Genomic DNA, 7500 nt, shown 5'->3' with positions numbered 1-7500 from the left:
GTTTTCCAAGAGATTAATCAACAAATGGAATAGAGTTTGTATCCATGTAGTGAGCGCTGATTTTTTTTTTTTTTTTTCTTTTTTCTTTTTTTTTGTTAACAGAAGATGAGATAACTTTGTGGATAGAGATGACAAATGGTAAAAACCATGGAACTGCTTAGTGTAGTCTTTATAATTTCTTACAGTTTCCTTCATTCTTATGTTCTTTTGTTAAGCGAATAATAGTGTGGGACATGAAGGTTGCATGGGGGAGGTCTTGCAACATTCTAGTGCGTACAATGCAAACTCATCAGGTGTCATAAGAACCTAAGAACATACGAATGAAGGAGACTACAAAAGACCATAAAACCAATACCAGGGAGTTCCATGTCCCATACCACCTGCCATCCCTATCCATAAACTTATCTCATCTTTTCTTAAAACAACCAATTGGTTCAGCGCTCACTTTATGGTTACTAAATCTATTCCATACGTTAACCACTGTTTAGTAAAGCAGCTCTTGTTTATTTCCTTCTAAAACCTAAATTATAAAATTTAAATCCATTGCCACGAATCTGGGCTTACTGGCTTAGTATGATGACCTTGTCTACATCACCCTTGTTAAAATCTTGTATTTCTTTGCCAATAATCAGCGCTTCCATCTTCAGGGACAACACTGCACCGAAGAGGTGATTTTATAAAGATAGTAAAGGAGGGCTGTAATGTGGAGGGCATAAAAGAGAGGAAGTGAAATTGATGTGAATAACACGGAAGCGCTAGGAAACTTCTGTTTTTTTTTTCTATATATATATATATATATATATATATACATATGCATATATGTATATATATATATGTATATATATATGTATATACATATGTATATATATATGTATATATATACCATTATATATATATGTGTGTGTGTGTATGTGTGTGTGTGTGTTCGTATATATATATATATATATGTATAGATATGTATATATATATATGCATACATATATATATATACATATATATATATATATGTATATATGTATACATATATATATATACATATATATATATATATATATACATATATATAAACATATACATACACATGTTTACAATCCACCCCTACTCCATAGAACTATTCACATCTTCCTACTACTTACTATTCTTTACCTGTGCTGACTCACAGCGCCATCCATCTGCAAACTTCAGCTCAACTTTGTCACCAGCTGACAGTCAAGGTGACATATGGGGAATACGTGATATCCCTAGTTTACTAACAAAGAATTATGGTCTTTGTTGCCTTCCTAGATGCCTAAGCTCGTTTCTGAAGGGCCTTACTTAGCCCTGCAATACCGTGGCATCTTGTAGCAAAAGTATTTTCCATTTTATTACGTGTAGACCATATTTTAAGATTGTTTTCTAATGAACCGGGGATTGTTGAAGAAAGTGTCCACCCCTCGGCTACGTAATGGAATCATCCGGCTGAGTGGCTGAATAATAACAATATATTTCATCTTCAGTTTCTAATATGTTTTTTTTTTTAAGTCTTATGATTATTTCTATGGTCGTTAGTGTCTAGTTTTACTAACATTTAATTGGTATATTGTGTTATACATGTGTAAATATGTTTAAGATTTACCTTATGTGCTCCAATAAAAACCTTGATTTTCATTTTCTGCCCTTTAATAGGTTGTTTCAATTTATCTAATAATCTACTATATGTTGTTTTTGTTTTTGCTTATTTTTTTATTTTATTTTGATTGATTTGCTTATTTTTTACCAGAATACTTCGTTATTCAGTTAGACAATTTCGTTTAGCTGTAGTCGTTAGGTCTTAATAAGACACCGCTGTCCTAAAATATACAGTGACATTTAATTTTTTTATCTATTTATTGTTATAGTTATTTTCTCATTTATTTAGTTACTAATTTATTTATCTATCTATTTATTTATTTATTTATTCATTTATTTATTTGTTTATTTCATTTCATTTTGCTTTGGTCAGATGGTATCGTTCAATTATCAAATACCCTTTGGCCCCTTATGAAAAAAGTACAATTTAAGTTTTACTAAAGATCTCAAGTCATTATGGGGTCCTATTCATCTTGTGGAATACCCACACATTAATAATGACCTATTACATTGGCGAATGAAGAAGGTAAGGGGCCGACTACGCCATGAGGCACTTCGTAACTGCGGGCGAAGTCGTCACCTTTGCCCTGTTATGCGCTTTAGGGATTAATGGGGAAGGTAACTACAGTCACTGCTGGGAGTCGGAGAGGAATGCGGGATTCGAACCCAAAGCTAAGCGAAAGCGAGACTAGCACACTTCCGATGACGCCACCAACATCTTGACAGAAGACCTATTGGTTTATAGCGAGGACGAAGGCAAAGAAAATTAAGTGAAATAAAAGATAATCAAGTGGACAACAGCTAAACAGCGAAAGAATATATAAACATAAATTAAACTTTATCGTTTGCATATTCTTATTCTTATTTTCTGTTTTACCTTTTTATTAACTTATCTACACTTTGATTTTAGTTTGTTTATTCTGCATTTAATTTGTTTTCTACCTATCTACTTTCAAATTATTGATTTGTTTTGTTGGAAGATGATATATTACACGTCACAGGACGTCACAACTACACGTCACAGGACGTCACAACTACACGTCACAGGACGTCACAACTACACGTCACAGGACGTCACAACTACACGTCACAGGACGTCACAACTACACGTCACAGGACGTCACAACTACACGTCACAGGACGTCACAACTACACGTCACAGGACGTCACAACTACACGTCACAGGACGTCACACTACGAGAAGATAGATATCAAGCCAGACGACGTTACGTACGTCGCAGCAGCAGCACCAAGTGGCTGTTGAACGTCAGGTCTGACCAGTTCACGACTTCCTCTGCACAAAACAACTGATTGCGATTTACTAGAGTAAATCTGTAGAACTAAGCATCCTTTACTTGCTCCGCTACTCACATCGCTTCCAAATGTGTGGATTACAACCTTCCACAGTTTATTCATACATTTATCATTTCCAAATTGTTAACTGGTTAGTTAGTTAGTTACTTACATACTTAGTTACTTATTTAGTTAATTACTTGGGTACATAGTTATTTAGTTACTTAGTTACTTCGTTATTTGGTTACTCAGTTACTTAATTACTTAGTTACTTAACTACATAATTACATAGTTATATAGTTACTCGGTTATCAGTTATTTAGATTTTGTTTTCCCCCAAGTAAATGATAATCCTGAAAAAAACAAACCGCGGAGAAGAGGTATTCTACTTGGATGTACAGGCGCTGAAGACCCTCAACTTGGTAAATTCATCATAAGACAAGACAACGGGGCCGAAACTCGGCCTAAGTCGAGAGTAAGCTGTATATATTAAGGGTCCGCTGGTTTCAATTGCCTCCTGTTCGTCGACCAATAGGGACGCCGCTGTTCGCCTCTAATTGTTACCAATCACCTGCAGCTGTTGGCCGATGGTTGGTAGTTACTGTGGTCATTCGCAATAACGCCGATTGTCAATAGTTTCATAATAATCAACGGTGCTTAGCTGCTTTTGGTAAACTTTAATTGAAAGTTATCGTGTGCAATATATATATATATATGTATATATATATATATATATATATATATAATACATATATATGCATATATATACATATATATATATTATATATATATATATATATATATATATATATATATGTATATATACCCGTCTGGGTTATTAGCTGCATGTTATTGTGGCAGAGTAGCATGCAGTTGATATTTTAGGGTCTATATGGGGCGCCCCTACGGACCAGAGTCACACATCATTTTGTCTGTGATAGAGGAAAACTCTGTTCATAGAGAAATGATGACACATTTATACTACGACTGTCCCTCCATTATGCTATTCCCCAACTCCTTGTTACTGCCCTGTACCATTTCTCTGAATATTCATTTCCTTTATTCGCCTATCCTGTGGTGGGGAAAGAGAATTCTACGACCAAGTCTTTCCACTTTAGTCGTAAGAGGCAACAAAAAACGGGACGAGGGATGGGATTAGGAGTCCTGCTACAGATGAGAGTAAAAGGGAAGAGCCAGGCAGTATGTTTGCGAGATGAAAGATGGATGTGCTGGCTTTGAGTGAAACTAAAATGAAAGGGAAGGGCGAGTGTGAGTTTGGGAGTGTAGCTGGGAGGTACTCAGGAGTGAAGAGGGGACGAGGGAGAGAAGGGGTGGCTATACTAGTAAGTGAAGAGATAGGTAAACGTGTATTGGAGGGGAAGGAGGTTTCGTCAAGGTTGATGTGGATGAAGGTGAAGCTGTGAAGGGAGATTTTTTTTTTCTTCTTCTTTTAAGTACGTATGGGCCTGGTAGTGGGAAGAGCGTAGAGGAAAGGGAGGCTTTTTGGGTAGATATAAATGAGTGCATGGATGGATTAGGGAGAAATGTCAATGTAGTTGTATTGGGAGACCTTAATGTCTGGGTAGAAAGCGAACCAATAGACGGAATGATTGGGAAGTATGGAGTTCCAGGTAAAAATCGTAGTGGAAAAATTGATGGTGGAGATATGTCTTGAAAGAGAGTTGATGACAGCAAATACAATGGTTAGGAAGAAAGTCAAGCATAAGTACACATGGGAGAGGGTGGTAGATGGAAGGGTGGCAGATAGAGCGTTAATAGATTATATAGTGGTGACCAGGAGTATGGTTGGAAGAGTTAAGGATGTACATGTTCTAAGGGAAGAAGGTGGGGGAACATCAGATAATTTTCTAGTGGAAGGTAAATTGAGAGTGGAGAATAGGTGGAGAAAGAGAAAAAGGGCAGAAGGTAGGGAGGTACTTAGAGTGAACTGCTTAAATTAGAAAGAAAAGGAGAATGAGTGTAAGAAGCTGAGACAGGAGTGGGAGGGAGTGAAGGTTAGAGTAGAACTAGGAGTGGAGGAGGAATGGGGATGGTTCAAGGAGGGAGTCATAAGGTGTGCAAAGATGATGTGTGGAACAAGGAGGGCGGGAGGAAATAGAAGGAAGGATAGTGAGCGGTGGGATGAGGAAGCAAAGAAGGGTGTAGAAACGAGGAAGCAGGCATTCATAGATTGGCTACAAATTAGGACGAGGGAATCGTATGAGAGGTACAAAGTAAAGAGAGGGGAAGTTAAACATAAGATAAAGGAAGCAAAGAGGAGAGCAGATGTGAAATTGGGTAAGAGTATGACAGAAAATTTTGAAGGTAATAAAAAGATGTTTTGGAAAAAAAATTAAAAGATGAAGAGGAGGCGAATCAAGTAGAGAAGAAAAGTTAAAAAGGGCAGATGGGGAGATGATAATGGAAGAGAAGGCAGTGAGAGGAAGGTGGCATAGTATTTTAGGGAGTTGCTAAATGTGAAGGAGGATAGGGAGGGAATGGCAGTTGCAATGGGAAGCGCTAAGAAAATGAGAGTGATGAGTGAGGAAAATGGAGGAGAAATAGGGAAAGATAAAATGAAATGTCTGAGAAGTATGATAGGGGTTACTAGGCTAGTTAGAGTGAGAAATGAGGAGGTGAGGAGGAGAACAGGGGTGAGAAAGGAGCTGGGAGATAGGACTGATGAAAGAGTATTGGGATGGTTTGGACACATGGAAAGAATGAGTGAAGAAAGATTAGTAAAAGGTGTGGAAGGCAGAGGTGGAAGGAGTGAATATGATGTGGTGTCCTGGGACGAGATGGATGGATGGGGTGAAAGGGGCATTACAAAAGAGAGGAATGTCTGTTGAGGAAGGACGGGAGAGAACAGAAGATAGGGGTGAATGGAGAGGGGTTGTGTATGGATGATGCTGTGATGCATGAGGATGGGTGGGTGGGGGATGGGGGGTGAGGAAGTATGTATGAGAAAAAATTTGACGCAGCCCGAAAGGATTTCTCCCCGTCTTCTCCTTTTCTGCATGAGGGGACGGAGAGGGGGGGGGGGGGTCGCCGAATTTATGAAGCGGTCTTGCTGTGGATGTGCTGTGTCTTGCGACACTGCCTCTGACCCAGGGCAGTGGGCATGACGCAGGGATGATCCATCATCCAGGAGGTGCCAAGGTAAGAGGGAGGGAGGGGATTTGAGGGGAGTGGAATATGTAGGGAGTGGAATAGGTGGGAGGGGTTTCTATGCCTTTTTCTTTTTTGCTACCCCCCTTGTAAGGGTGAAAATGCCTTTGGTATATGTATGTGTATATATACATATGTGTATTTATGTATATATGCATGTATATATATATATATATATATATATATATATATATACATATATGTATATATATATATGTGTGTGTGTGTGTGTGTGTGTGTGCGCGCGCTCATGTATATATACATATATATATATATATATATATATATATACATATATGTGTGTGTATATAGATATAGATATATATATATATATATATATACATATGTGTGTGTGTGTATATATATATTCTTCTCCCTTTGTATCCACCTAGGGAGTTAACCTTCACTTCGTGATTTTTTTTTTTTTTTTAAATATCCGTTATCCGTGGTTTATATTTTACTACTCCTAACATTCCGCCACTTCATCCATGATGCCCTGAAGGCATCTGGACCCAAAGGAAACGACTGAAATCCAATTGCCCCAAAAACCCGTCTCCTTTCAACAACCCTTAACTTTCCTACTCCTACCATCTGTTCCGTCCTTAGAGGCGGTAAAGCACGTTACCCGCGGACAAGAATGTCTCCCATGTGTTACCCACACTCATCGAATAACAGCCATTAACCGTCACTAACCGTCACTAACCGACAATAACCGTCAGTAGCAGAACATGCATTCTGCTGGTTACCCCTATTCTCCTGAGAAACCGTTCCTAACCGTCACTATAGCTTAAGACAACCGTCTTTAGACTGACCCATCCACGGGCAACCGCCAATAGCAGCAGCTAAACGCCTGTAACCGACACCCGCCCCCGTCAACCGATTTTACGTGCTGCAAACTGGCTTCAATTGTCTTTAACCGCACAACAAACCTCGAAACTATGGCCAACTTCGATCAGACTATCCAGCCTTGGCGTTTACTGCGGTATTCCTCCCAGCTGTCAACTGCCAATAATCGTCAACAGATTCTACTCAACGTCGTTCCCTGATGACCTCCACACCGACTAAAGGTACGTTTTGCTCGGTACGATTATCGCTCAATGACGATCGTTTATTCCTCAATGATGATCGTCAAACGGTGGTCTAGAACAATTATTCTTTGTTTTTTTAATGGGGCTGTTTTGTTTTATGTTAACCAAACCTACCAACGCGTTTACTCAAATATGATGCCAGGTTGTGAGGCGCGCCCCATACCATTGACTGTGGTAGGAGGCTAATAATCGCATTCAGCAAAACATACTTTCATCACTCGCGAGCAGCCCGAAAGAGTCTGAAAATCCTATGGTTACGCCGGCAACATCAGAACTCTTTCTTATCTTTGCTCAGACCTTCCCCTTTCTTCCTCCGAAGGCTTTGGAAAGGTGCCGGAATTTT

Source organism: Oratosquilla oratoria, chromosome 39, assembly GCF_046742065.1.
Source record: "Oratosquilla oratoria isolate Oo_2021 chromosome 39, ASM4674206v1, whole genome shotgun sequence".
NCBI lineage: Eukaryota > Metazoa > Arthropoda > Malacostraca > Stomatopoda > Squillidae > Oratosquilla > Oratosquilla oratoria.
The sequence above is the reverse complement of the archived record's forward strand: the minus strand, read 5'-3'. Positions refer to the sequence as shown.